We start from the raw sequence: 25,758 nt of genomic DNA, 5'->3' as shown, positions 1-25,758 counted from the left end.
TTCTAGTTCTATCAGTTTTTGCTTCATGTACCTTGAAGCTTTGTTGTTTTATGCATACATGTTTAGGACTGATATAACTTCTTAGTAGATTGACTTTTTATCCTTATGTAATATCTGTCTTTTTCTCTAGTGATTTTGTTTGCTTAGAAGTTGACTATCTTATTTTGATATAGTAACTCCATTTTTGGTTAATGGTTGCATTGTCTATCTTTCACATTTGTTTATTACCAACCTACCTTTGTCATATTTAAAATAAATTGTAGACAGCATATTGTTGAATCATGTTTTTCTGTGCACTCTGCCAGTCTCTGTCTTTTAACTGGCATATTTAGAACATTTATATTTAAGGTAATTATTGGTATGTTATGGATCAAATCTTCTATTTTTTCATTTTTTCTGCTTGTTTTCTTTGTTTCTTGTTCCTCTGTTTCTCTCATATTACTGTATTGCAGGCTATTTATTCATCATTTAAGACTTCATCTTCATTTATATGTGATGTTCTAGAGTGCAGCATTTCACATCATTTTCTTAGAGAATACCTCAGGTATTACAATCTACATACATAACTTATCAAAGCTATCAGTATTGACATTTTACAACTTTGAGTGAAGTGTAGAAACACTACTTCATTCAGATTATTTTATAGGTCTCCCTTTTAATAATAATTGTCTTAAGTATTTCCTCTACATACATTGAGTACTATATTGCATGATGTTATAGTTTTTGCTTCAATCATCAAATATGAGTCAAAAAACTCATGAGAAGTGGGTTGATTTCTTATATGTGCCCTGTTTTTACCTATACGAATGTTTTTTCCTTTTTAAAGTTCCGTAATGTTTCTTGTTATCATCTCCTCTTGTTAAGATAACTTGTTTTATCCATTTTAAGAGTAGGTTTGATAGCAACAAATTATCTTCATTTTCCTTCACCTAGGAATGTCTTTATTTCTCCTTCTTTCTTGAAGGATGTTTTCACAGGATATATAATTTGTACTTGACGGTTATTTTCTTTCAGTATTTGAAAATGTTCCCTCGCAGAGCATTTTCTTATCCCTTTTTCTAGTCTTCAGGCCTCCCTTCTTATTCACAAAACCTGTCTCTCAATGATTTCAAATTATTATATATTTATGCAAACAACGTGTCTCTTTTCTGAAGCTCTTCTTATAGTGCCATGTCGAAGGAGCCTTACCTTTGTCAACAAAAATGCTCATTGGGACTCTTTCCCAAACATGACATCCAGTAGTACCTAGAATTTAAGAAAGTGGAAGCCTGACAACCTATTTTATAGCATTTATTTTCCTGTTATATATGTTACATTTCCATAAAGTTAGAATCGTTTTACTATAAAACTGCTTTTAAATTAATTTTAAAGCATTTGTGGGTATACTAGCACATGCACGTAAATAATTTTAAACATAGTTCTTAATTCTTGTGATGTGTTGGAATAATCTGAAGGCCTTTTTAAAAATGCTGATGCTGGGGCTCTATACCTACAAATTCTTACTCAGTTTGCTATGATGGACTCCAAGCTTTGTATGCTCCCATTCATAAAGGTCAAAACCTCAAGTCATTTTGGATTCCTCTCACATCTTCATTTCTTATGTAATTAATTCCTGAATATGCTTCTGTGGAATTTTGGTCAATATTTACTTTTCCTTTCTGTATGCCCAACCATTATGCTAATTAACCCTCTCATTAATGTCTACTATTACCATAATAACAGCCTCCTAAATATTCTCTCTAATATTCCTCCTGGCATTAGGGCTACAATGGAAATGAATAATAGTTACTGTTCACTAAGAGTTTCCAATGTAAAGGGTATAGTGCTCGATGTGCTAAGTCATTTAGACCTGACAATGACTTTAATATACAGATTTTATTTTCTTTCCTATATTACAGAGATGGAAGCTGAAGCACTGATAGACTACAGACCACGTTATCATGCTTAAAGGTGGCAAAACTGTGAGTAAAATCCAAATATGTTTAATTTTTAAGTGTCTCCTCTTAAAACATTCTGTCTCTCATTCTTTTTTTTTTTTTTTTATTATACTTTAAGTTCTAGGGTACATGTGCATAACGTGCAGGTTTGTTACATATGTATATTTGTGCCATGTTGGTGTGCTGCACCCATCAACTCGTCAGCACCCATCAATTCATCATTTATATCATGTATAACTCCCCAATGCAATCCTGTCTCTCATTCTTATTCTGTATGAAGTGTGATATGGTTCGGCTCTGTGTCCCCACCCAAATCTCATATCGATTTGTGATTCCCAGTGTTGGAGGTGAGACCTGGTGGGAGGTGATTGGGTCATGAGGGTGATTTCTGTTGGTTTAGCAGCATCCCTCAGTGCTGTCTCCTGATGCAGTTCTCAGGGGATCTGTTGTTTTAAAGTGTGTAGCACCTCCCACTTCGCATGCACGCACTTGCGTGCGCTCTCTCGCTTGCTCACTTTCTTCCTCCCTCTCTCCCTCTTGCCAGCCATATGAATATGTGCTTGCTTTGCCTTCCCTTTCTGCCATGATTGTAAGTTTCCTGAAGCCTCCTCAGAAGCAGAAGCCTGTATAGCCCACAGAACTGTGAGCTAATTATACCCCTTTTCTTTATAAATTACCCAGTCTCTGGTATCTTTATGGCAGTGTGAGAATGGACTAATACAAGGTGCATTCTTATGTGACAATTTAATGTTTCTTTATCCTCTCTAGTCTAGTGCATGCTTTCTGAGGATAGAAATTTTATGTGTTTTTCACATAAAAACTGTAAAGTTTGCAGACTTTATTTAGTAAAATTTGAATAATAGAGTACTTTGCAATACAAGATAAAGTTTATTGGAAAGTTGCGGCATATTTTTTTTATCTTCTCAGATATTTTATTTTTGTTTTAAGTCGGTAATGATCCTTCACCTTCATATTATTAATTTGTTTTGACCATCCATTATTTAAATACAGTACAAAAATAAATGCCAGCTTCATAATAAAATCTCCATGATTCCAAATTAGTGAATAAAAACATTATGAATAAGATTATTTAGCTACCAAGATTGTCCCTTCAAAACTCAAATTATATTATATAATGATTAGATGCCATCAGTACCATCTTAGGCATGTATTACTGTTAAAAACTTAAAAATGACATTATTTTAAGAAGGAAAATATGATTTTGGCTCTATCATATTATCTTAATTTTATATAAAGTATGCACAGAGAAAAAGACAGGATATTGCACTGAAATATTACCTGTTTGTGAGATGACAAGCATTTTTTTTCTACCTTCTGCCTTCTGTTTTAAATTTTTTAATGGAAAATAATATCTTTCACTTGAATGGAAAATAGAAAGTTTATTTTTAAAAAGGAGTATTTTATAAATAATTACAGATTACCCAATAAAATTAAAGGTAAATATTCTAGGAAGACCAAAAGAAGTTTGATTTCACATTTTAAGTATCACAACCAAACAAACAATAATGAGGATGAAGGCCAAGTACATTTTATTATCGACTGAAGAATATTAGTATTTTGGCCATGACATAGAAAGTTTGAAAATATCATAAATATTGAAACAAGGGAATGACAAAATGTCAGAGATAAGACCCAAGAAATATTTCTTACTATTTTATATTAACAGAAGGTTACTAAAACATTCATAGCCCAAGGCCCTACTGTGCTAATTTTTTTTTTTTTTTGAAGATGCTACAGCAGCACAAAAACCCACCAGTAAATATCTCTGAATATGTTCTATGAGCCAAAAGGAGCAATATTTAAAGCATAACAAAGCTATTTTTATATATGTGTGCACCACCTAAACATTTACACTATTTACAGATAAATTTATGCTAGTAGAAATAATCTAGTGTCATTATTAACAGAGAACTATTTAGTATAGAATAGATTAAAATGCTGAAAAGAGGTTTTAATGAGCAGTTCATTACAATTCCCTAAAGTCTAGCAGTAAAGAATAAACTATAAGGATATGAATTATAAAATGTTCATTCAGTAACTTTTCAAATACTGAGTCTCTAGTGTGAGTTGTAAAGGCACATGTTTCTGGCAGAGGACAGGGTATCTGCACACATCCAAAAGTAGACATCTTCAAGCTTGTGAATATTTGAAAGATGTGGTATACAGCACGATGAGAAAGGAAAGTTCAGTGAGATAGGACCCTGTAAACCATATTCAGAGAGGAGAGTTAAAGGACACAATTCAAATTTTACACACCGTATTGTGGTAAACAGATATAATTGGTGTGGAGGAGTGGCAGGTGTATCATTCAGGGTCTAGCAGGAAATAGATGGTACAGTCAAAGGGGACAATAATCACTTTTTCAAAGGTGGGGTCAGAGTTAAAGAATGCCAACACAGGTTGTTAAAAGCTCCTAGGCCTAGCAACAGCTTAAAGAGGCAAGGAAAGAAACCACAGGAACCTAGGAAAAACTATAGTTACCAAAGGTGTGGTAATAGAAGCTGTGACTCTAAGATAGGGAAGTCATCATTGTCCAACCACTGCCCATTAAGGGAGCAAAAGGTGACTAAATCCCCTGAGGTCCCATCTCTTGCAGGTGAATTCGCATTTGCCAAACCCAGCAAAAGCCCAAGCCTATGAATGCCATTATGGCGAATAGCTTCCAGAAACCTAAAGCAGGATAAAAGGGTAGATGATAGATCTGGAGTTGCAAATGGAAAATATCTAGGGTAAGCTGTGCTGAGAGGCAGAAAGAGAAAGGAGTCTGAAGCCGTGGTCAGAGTTAGGAATGATGGTGCTGAGACTAGAGAGATGGTTGGAAAAAGAGAGAAGTCAGATAATTGTGGACGGGAATTTTCAGGACAGATATCTCTTTCTAAACCATTCCCTTTTCTAGTTACATTGTCTTTAAGTTTACAAGAATGATACAGCAATTGTGAATTTTTTGATACATGACGATTGTAAGTATCATTAACACATAACTATATTATCACTATGCTTAGATGTTTAATTTTATTGAGCCCTAGCTGCCAAGTATTAAGTGGCTTCATGTTTATTCCTTTTAACATCTATGTGAGGTAGATATAATTGTTTCTATTTAAGATACAATTTTTATTTGAGACAGGGTCTGTCATCCAGCCTGGAGTATAGTGGCACCATCTCAGCTCACTTCAACCTTTTCATTTCCCAGGCTCAAGTGATTCTCCCACCTCAACCTCCCGAGTCACTGGGACCACAGGCACATGCCACCACACCTGGCTAATACTGTATATCTGTAGAGACGGGGTTTTGCCATGTTGCTCAGGCTGATCTTGAACTTCTGGGCTCAAGGGATCCACCCACTTCAGCCTCCCAAAATGCTGGGATTACAGGCGTGAGCCACAGCACTTGGCCAGAAATGGAAGATTAAGTCATTTGTTCAAGTCAGAGAGGGAGCCACCATTTGACCACATGGCCACCATATTTTCTTGCCTCACAGGTCTGCCAAGCTGTTGCTCTATCTCCTATAGGGGTTTCTAGGTTTGATGCTGTGGACTTGAAAATTATACATAAATCTCAACCTCGACTTTGAATGTGTCATCTCACTGGGGAATGGGACACATATCCAAAGTGATACATAATAGCACACAATTACATGGTAATGACTCGGTGGTATGGTTCATTTCAGAGGAGTAAGGATGTCATCACTGAAGGGAGGGGACAATCTGCATGAAATACAAAATTAGAATCTGTCCTATAGTTTTAGGAAGATATTTGATTATCACAATTATATGACTGTCCATACATACATATGCAGACACAGAGCTATCCAATACGGATATTTATTACAGTATCTATTCTGTACTGTCAAGACACAAATATAGTTCCACCTGTAGTATATTTTTAACAACAATTCAGAATTTTATCTGACCTACTTATATGAGCCTTGTCCCTGCATTCCATTACCAGACTGCCTGAAGACTTCAGACTACATGTATTCCAAAAGTTGTCATTTTTATTCTGCATACCAAGGAGAAGGAGAAACAGGGTTATTTGTTGAATAGTACCTTTTATTTTGGGGATGCCTGATGCTATTACTACAGCAGACTGGTCTGTCCTGGTCTGAGTCGCAATTTTCAACTATGTGCCAATGTCCTTGTTGGTTGTTTCTTGCCTGTTGTGTTGCATCCTTGGGAAGCATGATTATAGGCGTCTTGCTTCACAGTTGCAAACTTGGGCATTGTCTTTCAAAGCACTAGTACTTTGCAGGGCTTCTAGGTGCCCAGTACCTGGGACCTGACCTTGATCAAAAATTCCTGACACTCTTCTCAGCCAAGGTTTCCAGCACAAATTCCCCCGCCTTCCTAAGAAGTCTTATTTTGGATATTCTCTCTCTCTCTCTCTATGTGTGTGTGTATGTGTGTGTGTGTGTATACACACATATATATATTATCTTCTTAGGAAATAAGCTCTGTATACTAAGGATATGAGATACCATTTTTTAATCCACTGTGGCAAATAAAGGCCATTTTTCTGCACTTATAAAGCTAAGTGGGCCACACCGTTAACTTTTCACGGGTTTTTAAAGTATAATCACCAAAAATTTTTAATTAAAAAATTTAACTATATACATAATAGTAATAATGTATACTTCAAGATAACCAAAAGAAGAGATTTTAAATGTTCTCACCACAAATAAGATATAAATATTTGAGATGATGGATATGCTAAGTAGCCATATTTGGTCATCCCACAATATATACATGTATGTAAACATCACATCAATATGTACAATTATTTGTCAATTAAAAATAAAATAAAACTTCAACAAATGTAATTTAAAAATTTTATTATTTTATTTTTTTATAATAAAAGTTAAAAAAGTTAAAAAGTAGGCTGGGCGCAGTGGCTCACACTTGTAATCCCAGCACTTTGGGAGGTTGAGGTGGGCGGATCACAATGTCAAGAGATCGAGACCATCCTGGCCAACATGGTGAAACCCTGTCTCTACTAAAAATACAAAAATTAGCTGGGCGTGGTGGTGCATGCCTGTCATCCTGGGCACTCAGGAGGCTGAGGCAGGAGAGTCACTTAAATCCGGGAGGAGGAGGTTGCAGTGAGCCGAGATAGCGTCACTGCACTCCAGCCTGGCGACAGAGCGAGACTCAGTATAAAAATGCAAAATGTTTATTGAGTGAAAAGAAAAAAAAAAAACACAGAAATATTATATTTCATTAGTATTGAAAAACAAATATGGGCATTTTGACACTCAATTACTGAGTTTATTTTTGGAAGTTGGTTGGTGTTGCGTATTACAGATAATCCTGAATAAGTTGAGGAGTTAGGAAGGACTACACCCAAAGATCCAAAGTGTCCTGGATTATCAGTTAATTTCACATAAAAATATGCCTTCAGTGCTATGAATCCAAACCTAGTATATATATATAGTGGTCTGGACTGGAAAGCAATCATACCAGTAAGTGGGGGAAAATAAGATGTCCATATTCACTTAAGTATTTCATCTGTTTTGTAAAGATCCTCAGAGGTATTTATGTTTGCGGTCTCTTTTTCCTCTTTAATAAGCCATTTTAAAAAATTGGCTAATGCTACTTTTCATTCAACTTAAAAGCATAATAGAGATTGGCAAACAGTGAAATTGAGGTGATTTTTATGCTTGGGATGATTTAAAAATCATTATACTAGAGGAGTAGCTTTGTATTGCCTGGCTTGTGATCAATGTTACCATGCAATAAAAATTCTGAAATTTCTGTATTATCCTTAGCGTTATGGGTTCAACACATAAGGGAATGCAAATATTCAAATTACAAGCAATATAACTTCAAAGCTCAATTGAACATCTGTGTCTTTCCTTTGGTAAAACTTGGTGATGAGAAAGAGACAAAACTTTGGTTTTATAAATATCCTTGACTATCTTCACAATGGAATAATCCCCAAAAAGCAAAACAAGCATTTATGCTATATTATTGATATCATATAGAAATTCTATGACCTGCTGGATGAGCATCTTATACACACATATTCACACACACACACACACACACACACACACACACACACACGCGTACCACTTTGGGGATAATATGTCCTACTCATTTGTATTTTGGAATTTTTATTTTTTGGTCATTGTCTTTTTCAGCAGATTTTTTTTAACATTAGCTGCAACTATCACCCCTTTTTAGACCACTCTGATCATAGATTTCACTGGGGGCAGGGTAGGATATAAGAAGAACAACAACAATAGTATTTTAAAGTGAGAATTTAGTATAACACAAAGAGTCTTAACTAGGGCAGAGGCATCAGATTAGAAGCCTCTGCCATTAGAAAGCAAACTTGAAAATAAATGCAAGAGAAAGACCGTAACACCTGAGACAAATCAAAATGAGCTGGTGAAGAGACATTGAACCATATGTAAAATCAGTCCTCGTTTCTCCTTTATCATTAGGTTAGTTCTTAAAACTATGTATAGAGAGAGTCTAAATTCAAGTTCCATTCAAGTGTTCATTCCATATCTATTAAATATCTAAAACGTCTGAAGCAAGGGAGTAGTGGGTGTCGGAAATAAAGAGTTACTTTTATGAAGTAGACAGTCTTGTTGGACAGACAAGACGTTAAACACACGTAACTCACTATGCATTGAAACTATGTGGAAGATAGCAGATGGTTAGGTGCCAAAACGAATATTACAAAGTGAACAGTAAAGGAGATGAGTGAGAGGAGTTACACATGTAGATAAGAGAAGACAACAGAATTAGAACAAGATTTTGTAAAATGTGATTCAGAATTAGGCATATGATTAGTGCAGGTCTTTCTAAGTGGCAAGTCCAGCAAAGCCATGGTATTAAGACAGTAACAGTATCCAGGGCACAATATACTTTTGGCTAATATTAAAGAATGAGGCATGTTTGGGAGTGTCAGAAATAAGACAAAACAGAAATACTTATCATTTATTCAGCATTACTATATATCAGACATTTTACATATTGTCTTAGTAACATCCTGGTTTAAATACTATCATCACCATTTTATACAAAGAAAAACACAAAGACAGAGAGAAGTTTGAGTCAGACTGAAGAGACTCTCAGAAAAGCAATAATGCTATATATTCTGTGTGTCTAAGTGAGAGACAATCTGCAGCAGGAAATCCAGAAAGCTAAGAATTGGGAAGTAGGGATAATATACACTTTGTGAATTAAATTTCATTTTTCGTAGACCACTGACCTTTTTTTAAAAAAATTAATCTGTAAAGTGAGTTAAAGAATGTCAGTCCAAGAAAATTCTTAGCTTCAGTGGAATAAATTCACAGTATTAACACTGAATGGTGAGAAAGCAAAATTGCTTCTCTTTGAGGTAATGACAGATCTCATCTGATACAATTTTTAAAAGAATTCATCTATCATGAAGATGCAAAATTCTGCTATACACATTCTGCTATCATTAACTAAATAGGTATTGTACCCATAAAAAGTCACTTAATTATCCTCAGGGATAAAACGAGAGAAGTACAGAGGACAGAAGAACAGCTTGACAAACCTTATAGAAGATAAGAAAACTTAGCTGTTCTTTTCTTGTTTGCTCAAAGTTTCAGAGCTCCTGCATCCATCAATTTTCTCCTTCCCTCCCTCCCTCCCGTCCATCCATCTCTCTGTCCGTCCATCCTTCTGTCCTTCTTTTTTTTTCCTTTATTATGATTTGGATACTGATAAGTATATCATAGAAAGTATGAGAACACAATAATCATTCACTTATTAAAAGTATAAAACCTAGTAAGGATCTGAAGCAGATGAAGGTGGATCTTAATCTGAAGAAAATGTAATTCATACCTGAGGTTTTAATTTTTTCAGTGTATTAGTGAGCAAATGCAAACATTGGGAACAGGGTAGTTTACTTGGCTGTTTTAGCGACTAGGGCAAAGAAATATAAGTAACTTTTCTAAAATTTGAATAAGTGATGTAGGATCTGTGGTTTTAGGGCACTGTCTTTGAAATCTGACAATTTTCACTTACCGGTATGTTGAAGAGATGATTCATGATGTTACATAAGGACATAAGGTGGAAGAAATTGACAATCTCACATCAGTACATAGATCTTAGAAAAAAGTAGGTAGTAGGATGTCAAACTCAAATGAAAAGATTTCATCTGGATCATCAACTTCTTTATATAAGTTGTCTGTCATTTGACAGCTGTCAGCAGCATCTTTTGGTAGCTATTCAAATATTTTTAATGTAAAGGCAAAAAGTTTTCTTTCTAGGTTATACTCTTTTTAATTTGTAAAATATATAGTCCATTTCTAAAAATGTCTATAATATATCAAGGAATACAGGAAAAATAGTATTTAGAATATAGAATACAAATTTCTGATTTATCAGCATATCTCCAGAATAATATTGGTAATGTGAGATTAATTGAGCAATTTTTATTTTAAATGTGCAACATGTTTAGGTTGAGGAATAATAAACTGTAGAATTTGTGAGTTTAAAGGGTTGAATGTGGGGGAGTAGGAAACTTCCACTTCTGATTAAGTTCAACAGGGATCAGATATTCTCTCTCGCCTACATCAATTTTTTAAAAATAAAAATATTTAAAATAGTAATTTTCAGGACACTGGCTATCAGGCAAACAAGAACTGTGATCTTTGGGAGCTGGTAGGCAATTAGTGGAGCCCTGGAGTTACCCCAGCTTACTTCTCTGAGAGAGTTTTCAGTCCATGGTACAGGGAGAGCAAACTCAAACAGAGCTTCATGGACTGCCTAAGTTGAGAAGATAGAGATGAGAATCCAGAGAGATTCACGTAGCTGGAGTTCATGGAATAGGAGACCGAGATGGAGACAGTTGCTGAGAGACCGAACTTTGGAGATCTCTAGAGGGTTTCCCCTAAGTACTCAGCTGAGTACCATGGGAGAAAGCTACCCAAGCTAGAAGAAAGAACCATTAGAAAGTATTAATGAGAAAAGCGTCTGGTGCTTACCTAGGGCTCTGAGCCATGGCTTTCCTATCAGCTACGTTGGAGAACAATGTAATTCGGGAGCACTGGACAGAAGAAGAATCTAGACTTACTAGTAGGGAATAATTAAACTATGGTTGTTCTGTTACAGCTTAATTAATCTCTCAGTCAAGAACAAAATGGATCAAACAATGTTTAGATAATTTAACTACATACTAGAACAAAGCTCAAAAATATATATGGGAATGGAAAAATATATAGCACCCAACAAAGCAAAATTCAAAATATCTTGTGATATTTCTGTGTGTGTGTATGTGTGTGTGTGTGTGATCAAAGCTTATCAGCCATAAAACAAGTCTTATCAAATTTAAAAAATTCAAGTCATATGAAGAATGTTCTCTGACCACAATGGAATAAGCTGCAAACTAAGTTTTAAAAAGATATTTGGAGTAATCTCAAAATATTTGGAAACTGAATATCATATATATAATCCATGAATTAAGGAAGAAATTAAATGAGAATTTAGAATATAATTTGAATTGAATAAAAAGAAAAACACAACATTAAAATTTGCAGGATGCTGCTAAATAGTTCTTAGAAAGGAATTTATAGGATGAACCACCTATATTAAAAAAATTTCAAGCCTCAAATGATCTTGCTACCAACATTAAGAAACTAGAAGGAAAAGAAATAAACCCCAAAGGGGAAAAACTTAGTGTAGAAAATAGTAAAATAGAAACAGAAAAACAATATAAAAATTAATGAAATCAAAAGCTGTTTATTTGAAATCAACAAAATTGAAAAACTTCTTGCCAGATTGATTAGAAAGAAAAAAGAGAAGACAAAAATGACCAACTTCAGAAATGGGAGATATGACGTGATAGATTCAAAAATACTAAATATATAATAAACATTATGAATCCTTTTATCCCTATTAAATGGGAAACTTAGCTAAAACTGACTTATTCCTTGAAAGATGCAAACTATAAAAGCTCAATCCAGAAAGAAGAAACCAGAATAAACTTAAGTGTATTAAAGGAATTGAATTTGTTCTTCCTACAAGACTCCAGGCCCATTTGCTTCACTAGTGAATTCTACCAAACATTTAAGAAAGAAGCAATATACATTTATATAGACTTTTCCAGAAAATTAGGGAGAAGGAAATACTTCCTAAGTATCTTCCCGAGGTCTGAATAACTTTACACACACACAAAACCACACAGACCAACAGCCTTCCTGAATAAAGACACAAAGGTTTTTAACCAGAATTTTTAGCAAATCATATCCAAACATATGGATATGCATAATATAATATGATCAAGTGAGGGTTATCACAGGAGTACAAACTTGGTTTAACATTCAAAAATCAACCAGTTTAATTCACCCAATTATTAATAACAAAATTTTAAAAGACCTTATGATCACCTGAAGTCATGCAAAAAAACCCACAGAAAACGCTATGCATTTCTCATAAAAATGCACAGCCAACTAGGAATATAAAGGAACTTCCTTCATCCGCTAAATTGCATCTCTGCAAAATTTACAGATATTAAATTTAATATTAGATAAAACAATGTATGTTCTTTCCCTAATATTGAGAACAAGACAAGAATGTATAGAGTCTACTGGAGGCTCTAAACCAGAGGAATAAAGCAAGAAAAATAAGAAAACTTCAGCGTGGAAAGGAAGGAATAATATGCCTTTCTCTACAGATAGCATTGTCATTTATGAACACTATTCCAAGGAATCTACAATAAAAAGCTATTACAACTAAGTGAATTTTACAAGGTTGTGTGATACAAATTAATAAGCAAAAAGCAAATATATTTCTAAATATTGGAAGTTGAAATATTTAAAACCAATACTTTTTTAATTTTTTTTTATTTTTTTTTTTGAGACAGAGTCTCGCCCTGTCGCCCAGGCTGGAGTACAGTGGTGCGATCTTGGCTCACTGCAAGCTCCGCCTCCCGGATTCACACCATTTTTCTGCCTCAGCCTCTTGAGTAGCTGGGACTACAGGCACCCGCCACCACGCCCAGCTAACTTTTGTGTTTTTAGTAGAGACGAGGTTTCGCCATGTTAGCCAGGATGGTCTTGATCTCCTGACCTCATGATCCACCCACCTTGGCCTCCCAGAGTGCTGCGATTACAGGCATGAGCCACCGCACCTGGCCAACCAATACCTTTTAAATTAGCATCAAAGTTAAGAAACATTTAAGGGTAAGTATCACAAAAGACGTGAAAAACTTATTCAATGAAAACTACAACATTTTAGGAAGATAAATTACAAAAGGCTTAAATACATCTTATTCAAGAGTTGCAAGATAATATAGTTACAATGCCATTTCTCCTCAGATAAATCCACAGATTCTTTGAGATCCCAATCAAAATATCAGCAGTCTTTTTTTGCAAAAATTAACCAACTGGTTTAAAATTTACATGGAAATGCAAAGTATCTAAAATAGCCAAAACGTCATTAAAAAAGAATAAATTTAGTTGATTTAGCCAAGTCTACTTGATTTCAAGATTTACTGTAAAGCTACAATAATTGAGAAAGTTTAGCATTAGCATAAGAAAAGCATATAAATCAATAGAAAAAATAGATTCCAGAAATAGTATCAAACATATGTAGACATATGCCCTTTTTATATAAAGGGCAAAGGTACTTCAGTGGGGAAAGACAGTATTTTCACCAAAATGGTGCTAGAATAATTGGATATTCATACACATATGCACAGAAAATTGACTTTGATACATAGCTCACACCATATATAAAAATTAATTCAGTATGATGCATAGACCTAAACATAAATTCTAAAATTGTGAAACATTTGAAGTAAAACATAGGTGAAAATTTTTGTGATGTAGGCTAAAATTTCTCAGATCCAACACCAAAAGTAATATCCATGAAAATAAATAAATGGGATTTCATTAAAATTTAAGACTTCTTTTTATTCAAAACATTCATATGAGAATAAAAAGACAAACCATAGAGTGATAGAAAAATTTCTCAAAGCACATATCTGATCAAAGACTTGTATCAATAACATATTAGAAATTTTCAAAACTTAATAATAGCAATAGAAATACAAAAATGAACAAACAAAATTGAGCAGTCAGCAAACTAAATGATATATGAATGACAAGCACATGAAACGATGCTCAACATAATCAGTCGTTAGGGAAATGCAAATTAAAACTACAGTGAGAAACTATTACATACTATTAGAATAGCTAAAATAAAAACACTGAACTATTAACTGTTGGTAAGGATGGGGAAGAGGTGAAACTTTTATACACATCTGTGTGAACTTAAAATGGTATAAATACTTTGGAAAAAATTGGCAGTTTCTTAAAATGTTAAACATACAACTACTCTGTGATCCAAGATTCCATTCCTAGAAATCTATTGCAAGAAAAGAAAGCATAGTCCAGATAAAGATTTGAATAGAGACATTTGTTTGCCTTAATCATAATAACTAAAAATTTGAAAAAAAACCCTATGTCTATGAATAAATAAATGAATAAACAAATTGTGAGAGATCTATGCAGTAGAATACTACTCAAGAACACATAGGAACAAACTACTGATTCACTCAACAGCATGTCTGAATATCAAAATAATTATGCTCAGTAAAAGAAGCCAACCCACCCCCGAAAAAAAAAAAAAAAAAAAAAGAAAAAAAGAAAAGGCTACATACTGTGTGATTCCATTTCTATAAAACTCTTAAATAAAGTCAGACTCATCTATAGTGATAAAAAGCAGACCAGTTGCCTGGGGATGCAGGGAGGTTGGACTACATTGTGTTTATGGTAAAAGCTTATCAAATTGTGCACTTCAAATACATGTGGTTTGTTGTACTCCAATTATACCTCGATAAATCAGGCAAAATAGAACATTGGCAATTTCATGTGTTAAATCTGTGCAAACCATTCAATATATTCACAGAAATACCTTGAAGAAATAGGGCAGGATGTGTATTTAGGATGTTGCTTTTAAATCATTTTGTTAAATTTGTATTCATTCAGTTGTTCCACATGTTACTGAGTGTCTGCCATGTGTCAGGAATTCCACTGTGAAGGCTTTTTTGCATTGTTAATATTTTTTCCTTAATGTAAGTCTATTTTTTAAAAGCTTAGTGTGCCACTAGAAGCCCAATTGCAACCATTATGCATGTAATACCCATGTAACAAACAAGCACATGTACCCCCTGGATCTAAAATTAAAAAGAAGAAACTTAGTATGCAAAAAAACTTTTACTTAATTTAGCATTTCAGTTAACTGTAAAGTAGCCAGTCAAAAAATATTTATTTATTTATTTTTTCAGGTTTTTTTTTTTTTTTAATTATACTTTAAGTTCTAGGGTACATGTGCACGTGTAGGTTTGTTAAATATGTATATATGAGCCATGTTAGTGTACTGCACCTATTAACTAATCATTTACATTAGGTATATCTCCTAATGCTATTCTTCTCCCCTTCCCCCTCCCCACAATAGGACCCGGTGTGTGATGTTCCCCTTCCTGAGTCCAAGTGATCTCATTGTTCAATTCCCACCTATGAGTGAGAACATGCGGTATTTGGTTTTCTGTTCTTGCGATAGTTTGCTGAGAATATGGTTTCCAGCTGCATCCATGTCCCTACAAAGGACACGAACTCATCCTTTTTTTATGGCTGCATAGTATTCCATAGTGTATATGTGCCACATTTTCTTAATCCAGTCTGTCACTGATGGACATTTGGGTTGATTCCAAGTCTTTGCTATTGTGAATAGTGCCGCAATAAATATACGTATGCATGTGTCTTTATAGCAGCATGACTTATAATCCTTTGGGTATATCCCTAGTAATGGGATGGCTGGGTCGAATGGCATTTCTAGTTCTAGATCCTTGAGGAATTGCCACACTGTTTTCTACAATGGTTGAACTAGTTTACAGTCCCACCGACAGTGTGTAAAAGTGTTCCTGTTTCTCCACGTCCTCTCCAGCACCTGTTGTTTCCTGATTTTTTAATGATTGCCATTCTAACTGGTGTGAGATGGTATCTCATTGTGGTTTTGATTTGCATTTCTCTGATTGTGAGTGATGATGAGCATTTTTTTCATGTGTCTGTTGGCTGTATGAATGTCTTCTTTTGAGAAGTGTCTGTTCATATCCTTTGCCCACTTTTTGATGGGGTTGTTTGTTTTTTCTTGTAAATTTGATTGAGTTCTTTATAGGTTCTGGATATTAGCCCTTTGTCAGATGAGTAGATTGCAAAAATTTTCTCCCATTCTGTAGCTTGCCTGTTCATTCTGATGGTAGTTTCTTTTGCTGTGCAGAAGCTCTTTAGTTTAATTAGATCCCATTGGTCAATTCTGGCTTTTGTTGCCGTTGCTTTTGGTGTTTTAGGCATGAAGTCCTTGCCCATGCCTATGTCCTGAATGGTATTACCTAGGTTTTCCTCTAGGGTTTTTATGGTTTTAGGTCTAACATTTAAGTCTCTAATCCATCTTGTATTAATTTTTGTATTTATTTATTTTTTCAGGTTTTTTTAAAGTTTTTTAATTTTTTATTTCAGTAGGTTTTGGGGGAACAGTTGGCACTTGGTTACATGAATAGGTTCTTTCGTGGTGATTTCTGAGATTTTGGTGTACACATCACCAAAGCAGTGTACACTGTACCCTGTGTGTAGCCTTTTATCGCTTGCCACCCTCCATCTTTTCCCCCAAGTCCCTGAAGTCCAGTGTGTCGTTCTTACACCTTTGCGTCTTCATAGATTAGCTCCCACATATGAGTGAGAACATACGGTGGTTGATTTTCCATTCCTGAGTTACTTCACTTAGACTAATAGTCTCCAATTCTATCCAGATTGCTTTGAAAGCCATCATTTCATTCTATTTTGTGGCTGAGTAGTAGTCCATGGTGTCCGTATGTATCATTTTCTTTATCTGCTTGTTGATGGATGGACATTGAGGCCAGTTCCATATTTTTGCAATTGCAAATTGTGCTGCTATAAACATGCATGTGCAAGTAGCTTTTTCATATAATGACTTCTTTTCCTCTGTGTAGATACCTAGTAGTGAGATTGCAGGATCAAATGGGGTAGATCTACTTTTAGTACTATAAAGAGCCTCCAAACTGTTTTCCTTTGTGGTTGTACTAGTTCATATCCAACCAACACTGCAAAAGTATTCCCCTTCACCACATCCAGGCCAACATCTATTATTATTTTTATTTTTTTATTATGGCCATTCTTGCAGGAATGAGGTGGTATTGCATTGTAGTTTTGATTTACATTTCCCTGATATTTAGCAATGTTCAGCATTTTTCCATATGCTTGTTGTCCATTTGTATATCTTCTTTTGAGAATTGTCTATTCATGTCCTCAGCCCACTTTTTGATCAGCTTGTTTTTTTCTTGCTGATTTGAGATCTTTGTAGATTCTGAATATTAGCCCTTTGTTAGATGTATAGATCGTGAAGATTTTCTCCAACTCTGTGGGTTGTCTGTTGACTCTGCTGATTATTTCCTTTGCTGTGCAGAATCTTTTTAGTTTAATTAAGTCCCGTCTACTTGTCTTTGTTTTTGTTGCATTTGCTTTTGGGTATTTGGTCATGAAGTCTTTGCCTAAGTCAATGTCTAGAAGGGTTTTTTTCAATGTTATCTACTATCTTTATGGTTTCAGGCTTTAGATTTAGGCCTTTGATCCATCTTGAGTTGATTTTTGTATAAGGTGAGAGGTGAGGATCCAGTTTCATTCTTCTACATGTGGCTTGCCAGTTATCCCAGCACCATTTCCTGAATAAGTTGTCCTTTCCCCACTTCATGTTTCTGTTTGCTTTGTTGAAGATCAGTTGGCTATAAGTATTTGCTTTATTTCTGGGTTTACTATTCTGTTCAATTGATCTATGTAACTATTTTTATACCAGTATCATGCTGTTTTGGTGATTGTGGCCTTATAGTATAGTTTGAAGTCAGATAATGTGATGTCTCTAGATTTGTTCTTTCTGCTTAGTCTTGCTTTGGCTGTGCAGGGTCTTTTTTGATTCCATATGAATTTTAGGATTCTGTTTTCTAGTTCTGTGAAGAATGATGTTGGTATTTTAATGGGAACTGCATTGACTTTGTAGATTGCTTTGGGCAGTATTGTCATTTTCACAATATTCTACCTATTCGTGAGCATAGATGTGTTTTCATTTGTTTGTGTCACCTATGATTCTTTCAGTAGTGCTTTGTAGTTTTCCTTGCAGAGATCTTTCCTGTCCTTGGTTAGGCATATTCCTAAGTATTTTATTTTTCATTTTTGCAGCTATTGTAAAAGGGGTTGAGTTCCTAATTTGATTCTCAACTTGGTCACTGTCATTGTATAGCAGAACTACTGATTTGTGTACATTAATTTTGTATCCTAAAACTTTGCTGAATTCATTTACCAATTCTCAGAGCTTTTTGGAAGAGTCTTTGGAGTGTTCTAGGTATACAATCATATCATCAACAACAGTAACAGTTTGCCTTCCTCTTTACTGACATGAATTACCTTCATTTATTTCTCTTGTCTGATTGCTCTGGCTAGGACTTCCAGTATTATGTTGAATAGAAGTAGTGAAAGTGGGCATCCTTGTCTTGTTCCAGTTCTCAGAGAGAATGCTTTACACTTTTCCCCTTTCAGTATAATGTTGGCTGTGGGTACTTCATAGATGGCTTTTATTACCTTAAGGTATGTCCCTTCTATGCTAATTTTGCTGAGAGTTTTAATCATAAAGCGATGCTGGATTTTGCCAAATGCTCTTTCTGCATCTATTGGGATGATCATGTAATTTTTGTTTTTAATTGTTTATGTGGTATATTACATTTATTGACTTATGTATGTAACCATCCCTGGTCATGGTGGATTATATTTTTGAAATGTTTCTGGATTTGGTTCACTAGTATTTTGTTGAGGATTTTTGCAGCTATGTTCATCAGGGATATTGGTCTGTAGTTTTCTTTTTTGTTATGTCCTTCCCTGGTTTTGGTATTAGGGTAATACTTCATAGAATGATTTAGGGAGGATTCCCTCTTTCTCTATCTTTTGGAATAATGTCAATAAGATTGGTACTAATTCTTCTTTGAATGTCTCATAGAATTCAGCCACGAATCCATCTTGTCCTTGACTTTTTGTGTTTTTTTTTTGGGTTGGCAATTTTTTTTATTACCATTTCAATCTTGCTGCTTGTTATTGGTCTTTTCAGAGATTCTGTATCTTCCTGGTTTAATCTAGGAGGGTTGTCTATTTCCAGGAATTCATCTCCTCTAGGTTTTCTAGTTTATGCATGTAAAGGTGTTCATAGTAGCCTCAAATGATCTTTTGTATTTGTGTGGTATCAGTTGTAATATCTCTCGTTTCATTTCTAATTGAGCTTATTTGGATCTTCTCTTCTTTGTTAATCTCATTAATCATGTATCAATTTTATTTATCTTTTCAAAGAACCAGCTTTATGTTTTATTTATCTTTTGTATTTTTTTGTTTCAATTTCATTTAGTTCTGCTCTGATCTTCATTATTTCTTTTCTTCCGCTGGGTTTAGGTTTGGATTGTTCTCGTTTCTCCAGTTCCATGAGGTATGACCTTTGATTGTCTATTTGTGCTCTTTCATACTTTTTAATGTAGGCATTTCATGCTATGATATTGCCTCTTAGCACTGCTTTCACTCTATCCCAGAGGTTTTGATAGGTTCTGTCACTATTATTAATTTAGCATTTCAGTTAATTGTAACATAGTTAAAAAATTAGAATAAATAGAATGATTAAAATAGTGGCCTTATAATGATCAGTTTATTCTTTTATTATCTCAGTATCTTCTGTGTAACACTCCTTGACAAGCTAGAATACAATTTTGAAAAGGTGTACTTCTACGACAGTTAAGCCACCTAAGACAGTATTTGTGAAACTATATGTGCAAGTCAAGAGAAAGGAATCAGACCAAAGCATTTTGTCCTCTGGCTTAACAAAAACATTTAATGTTAATTGACTTAAACATTAGAGTCTTTAAGTGCATCACTAATATTTAAAGTATTATCAGAAGAGCACATTATATTTGAAAACTTACTGCCCAACCTAATCACCCTCTCCAATGAACTTATATAGCAATAGCAACAACAACAGCAACAGGAAGTTGTCTAACTTATTCTCTGTGTTTCTAGGAAGTTTTATCAGCTTAATCATGGACTTCACCTTCATGAGTCCTGGAGAAAACCATTCAAAACCCTTTACATCTAGATAATATCACTCAAGAAACACGTTCAAGTTATCTTAGTATTGAAAGTCAGGTGTCTCACAGGAACTAAAGCTAAAGAACGTGACATCAGTCACTGTAGTAATTTTAGAATGAATTATTAATCAGAACATTTGTAAATATTCAGAAAACAAAGTGATGGTTATTTGGCAGCAGCAATGTGGTGCCACTAAAACCAGGCAATACAGACTCATTTCGTTTCCTTTCCTAAATTGTCTAGTAGAGGGTGATTAATAAAACATAGGGAACATCTAGATTTTAGCAAGGTGTTTGTAAATGTCTCAAACCCCATTCATGTTTATAAGATGAAGGAATGAGGTTTTAGTGGAGTAAGGCCATAGTACACAGAACACACAGGACCTATGAGATGAAATCAGAAAGCATCTCTTTTCATCTCTCACTGGCCTTTTTCGACTTGATCCAAGAGAGCAGTATTTTCCCAGTCCTAGATAAAAACCTGGGCAGCTCCCTGGCTTTTCTGAAACCTTTTAGACAGCTAAATATTTTACAGCCACTTGAAACTACAAATATATTCATTAAAAATTAAATATATGTTCACATAATAATAAAACTTCTATATATGTTTCAAATTAGTTAAATTAATCTTCCTTCACTTCACCAGAGTACTTTAGGTGGAAAACTGAAGAAAGAACATGGTCCTGGCCGGGCGCGGTGGCTCAAGCCTGTAATCCCAGCACTTTGGGAGGCCGAGACGGTGGATCACGAGGTCAGGAGATCGAGACCATCCTGGCTAACACAGTGAAACCCCGTCTCTACTAAAAAATTACAACAAAACAAAACAAAACAACACTAACCGGGCGATGTGGCGGGCGCCTATAGTCCCAGTTACTCGGGAGGCTGAGGCAGGAGAATGGTGTAAACCCGGGAGGCGGAGCTTGCAGTGAGCTGAGATCCGGCCACTGCACTCCAGCCTGGGCGACAGAGCGAGACTCCGTCTCAAAAAAAAAAAAAAAAAAAAAAAAAAAAGAACATGGTCCTTCTCTCTTCTACCTCATTTTGCAGTTTTGGACATCCTAAGGTCATAGAAGAAAGAGGAATGATACATCAAAGGGCAAGAAAGTTCTTACTTGCCTACTGTGTCCTAAGATGGCTTCACAGTCTGGCAGGTGTTGAAAGCTGGTCTTTTACCGATGCTTGTGTGGATTATCTGTTGGCCTGCAATGTGAACAACCATGTGCATTTTTTAGACAATGTATATTACCTCAGTTGGGCCAAGCCCCCCTCCGTCTTTGGTTTTCTTGTTTAAGTAGTGCAGTTCACCCAGGGTCTCCTTATTGGAAAATTGAGGAATCATTGCACCTTCAGGCATTCTTATTGTGAATGCTTTAAATGACTCCATGCCTTATATCTATCTCCGCCCATTCCCCAGCCCCCAATCTGTCTCTCCAGGTACACCTCTGGCTGTCGGAAACACACACACATTCTTTGCTCTGACAAACTATAGAGACAAATTGGCAAATTCTAGACCAATGGTGTCCCCTCCTTTGTTTTGCCACCAGCTAAGCAGCACACTTCCAGTCTTTTATATTTCTCAGGCAGCAGACTTCCTAACTGCAGTGACTTCTAACATGCTTTGTCCCGTTAAACCTTTTCTCTTTTGATTTGTTTCATATGACATGGCCCCCTATTCCTGTGAGGAGTGGAATAGACAGCATCATTTTCTGAAAGAAATCTTCACAGAAGATGAAATTTTCAGCCTTATTTTCTGTGACCTACCTTTCTTTCCTTCTTTCTTTCTTTTTGATGGAGTCTTGCTCTGTCCCCAGGCTGGAGAACAGTGGTGCGATCTTGGCTGACTGCAAGCTCCACCTCCTGGGTTCAGGTGATTCTTCTGCCTCGGCCTCACCAGAAGCTGGGGCTAAAGACATGCGCCACCACACCCAGCTAATTTTTGTGTTAGGGTTTGTATTGTAACAGGGTTTCACCATGTTGGCCAGGATGGTCTCGATCTCCTGACCTCGTGATCTGCCTGCCTCGGCCTCCCAAAGTGCTGGGATTACAGGCGTGAGCCACTGCTCTCGGCCTTATTTTCAATGTTAAGGTAACTTGAATGTTTTTCTTAAGTGGTATTATCAGCATGTAAAGGCCTTTTGAATGGCTTTCTCAAAGATTATTTAAGATTAAAATCAATGATTAAGTTGGCAAATTTTTCATGGAAATTATCTCTATCTTCTTTTGACCCCTTTTTATAATGTCAATGAATTAAGATTTTTAAGAGTTAAATATTTTTAAAATGCCAGGTTCTAATTTTATCTCTTCTCTGTCTTTGTGCCTCAGTGGAAATCCCCAATTTAACATCCTGATACAGTATGTAGTCAGTTCTACTACCACATGCAGAGCCCTCATCAACAGACCCAGTTCTATCTGGAAGTAGTCTCTGATGGCCTGCCATGGATAACTATCCTTTCAACATTCTAAACAGATAATAGGGATGAAGATTGTAAATGCTTATTTATCAAAACTTTGGATATTGAACAAATTACCTAGGATAGCTAATTTCTAAAACTAATGAGATAAAATTTAATAAAAACATGTATAGTCATACTTTTAGGTACAGTAAAACACATTCACAGGGTTAATAGAAGAGGAGATATGTCTGGTGACAGTGAGTCAAGATGAATCTCCAGCATCTCCATCAAAACATAGGGTCTACATTTGACAGGTCACTGTAGGATAATGTCAGGTGTTAGACTCTTCACATTTCCATTGAAATAAATATTACTCAAGTGGCATACAAAAGAAGGAGAATTTATGACTGTAATAGCAGAAAAGTCCAAGGATCTGCTCCATTCTCGACTGGATCTAGAAGCTGTTAGAGATGGGTCTTTTTCTATGGGCCAGCTCGTCTTTCCTTTGTAGTATATCATTTCTTAGATAAAATCAATAGAAAGACAAAACAGTTACCAATAACTTTAACTTTTTATCTGTGGCTTAGCAATATGGAAAGAAAGCAAGATTTCTTTCCCCATTAGTTTCCATTTCAGCCTCAGGTGGGCTCAGCAAAGCCAATTAGAGAGCATGTGATTGTCTCTCAGTCAATGACTGTGGCCAATGGTGGGGTTTAAATTCACCTGAGTCATCTGAACTCAAGGATGAGTTAAAGGAGCAGCAAACAAAAGGAATTCCAGATTTTGTGACCAGGAAAGAATGTTAGGTAGGCAGAAATTCAGTTATCTACTACATCAGGACACAATTTTTTAAAGAATGTTCACAAGATGTACTGAATTCAGTGAACTAGGGATAGATAGAATTAGAAAAGATTTGTAAACCATGTCATATCAGGAATTAGGGAAAATTAGTCATGTTTGGCTTGAACAAGAAAAGGATGAGACAAGGGCTAAGGCAGTAAATGAGGGTTAATTTTGTACATTATATGAACCAGGACACAAAGTAGAGATTGACTGTTCTTATTTGTCTCTAGAAAGCAAAACTTAGACTAGGGGTTGGAATTTGCATCAAAATTGATTTTTATATTAATTGATTTTATAGAAATGTGTGGCAATGTCAACCAATTGAAAAAAAAGATTTATAGTCTCATATGCTATATATCTTCTGTCATTAGTAGTACTCAATATAATACTTCATGTATTTAGTCCAAGAAGTATAAGGCCAAGATTATAGTAAAAATAAACTCACATTTATTATTCAAAATGGTAGCATATGAAAAAGAATTGGACCATCCTGTCCAACTTTGCCTCTCTTAGCTACATGTATGAATAGTAAGAATACTACATTCAAATACAGGAGTATATATTTTCTTGCAGATGTCATTTTTGCACTAAAATTATGTGCATTGCTCTAGCTTTTAATATTTCTGCCCTATAACAAAAAAATATTGAAAATTCAACTTAGCTGTTCTGAGGTCAAAGTTTCTTAACTTGATAATTTTATCGTTATATTATTTCCTCACTTGGAAAATAAACAAAAATTCAAGAAGGCATATTAAATAATGAAAGTTTTTCTTGTCGTATTAGAAATTAATTTGCTAAGCAGAATTTTGAGTGGGATGAACTATGTTCACCCTATTCAGTAGGCATGACTAATGTTCACTTATTAGTCTCTTCTGTTGTTCTAATTATCTCTTTATGGGTCATCATTCACTAACTTGACTTGCGGAGGAGTTCTGAGTGTAGGAGGCCGGGGATAGGTCTGCAAATACAAACTCAGTATTCTTTAAGAGTCTTAAAAATTAAAAGCAATCTTGTTTATCTGTGTGCCAAGAATCCTACTCTATTAGGAAAAAAATCTCAGAAATCTATAGTATTTTTCTGTGACAGCTAAGAAAAATAAATTATTTCTCTTTGTGCCTGACAACACACAAACACATAGATACATACACATATTTTTTGAAAGCTACAAGAAGGGAGTACTTTAATAAAAATAGGATGGGGAAGGGGGGGCGGAGCAAGATGGCCGAATAGGAACAGCTCCAGTCTCCAACTCCCAGCGTGAGCGACACAGAAGACCGGTGATTTCTGCATCTTCAACTGAGGTACTGGGGTCATCTCACTAGGGAGTGCCGGACAATCGGTGCTGGTCAGTTGCTGCAGCCTGACCAGCGAGAGCTGAAGCAGGGCGAGGCATCCCCTCACCTGGGAAGCGCAAGGGGGAAGGGTATCCCTTTTCCTAGCCAGGGGAACTGAGACACACAACACCTGGAAAATCGGGTAACTCCCACTACTGCGCTCTAAGCTAACCGGCACACCAGAAGAATATATCCCTCACCTGGCTGGGAGGGTCCCACGCCCACGGAGCCTCCCTCATTGTTAACACAGCAGTCTATGGCGATCTAACCACAAGGCAGCAGCGAGGCTGGGTGAGGGGCGCCCGCCATTGCTGAGGCTTAACTAGGTAAACAAAGCTGCTGGGAAGCTCGAACTGGGTGGAGCTCACAGCAGCTCAAGGAAACCTGCCTGACTCTATAGACTCCACCTCTGGGGGCGGGGCTCAGCTGAAAAAACAACAGGGGAAGGAGCAGAGGCCTGAGCAGATGCGAACAACTCTGTCTGACATCTTTGAAGAGAGCAGTGGATCTCCCAACACGGAGGTTGAGATCTGAGAACGGACAGACTGCCTGCTCAAGTGTATCACTGACCCCTGAGTAGCCTCACTGGGAGACATCCCCCACTAGGGGCAGTCTGACACCCCACACCTCACAGGGTGGAGTACACCCCTGAGAGGAAGCTTCCAAAGTAGGAATCAGACAGGTACACTCGCTGTTCAGCAATATTCTATCTTCTGCAACCTCTGCTGCTGATACCCAGGCAAACAGGGTCGGGAGTGGACCTCAAGCAATCTCCAACAGACCTATAGCTGAGGGTCCTGACTGTCAGAAGGAAAACTATCAAACAGGAAGGACAGCTATACCAAAATCCCATCGGTACGTCACCATCATCAAAGACCAGAGACAGATAAAACCACAAAGATGGGGAAAAAGCAGGGCAGAAAAGCTGGAAATTCAAAAAATAAGAGCGCATCTCCCCCTGCAAAGGGGCACAGCCCATCACCAGCAACGGATCGAAGCTGGTCAGAGAATGACTTTGACGAGATGAGAGAAGAAGGCTTTAGTCCATCAAACTTCTCAGAG

This window comes from Rhinopithecus roxellana, chromosome 3 (genome assembly GCF_007565055.1).
Source record: "Rhinopithecus roxellana isolate Shanxi Qingling chromosome 3, ASM756505v1, whole genome shotgun sequence".
NCBI lineage: Eukaryota > Metazoa > Chordata > Mammalia > Primates > Cercopithecidae > Rhinopithecus > Rhinopithecus roxellana.
The sequence above is the reverse complement of the archived record's forward strand: the minus strand, read 5'-3'. Positions refer to the sequence as shown.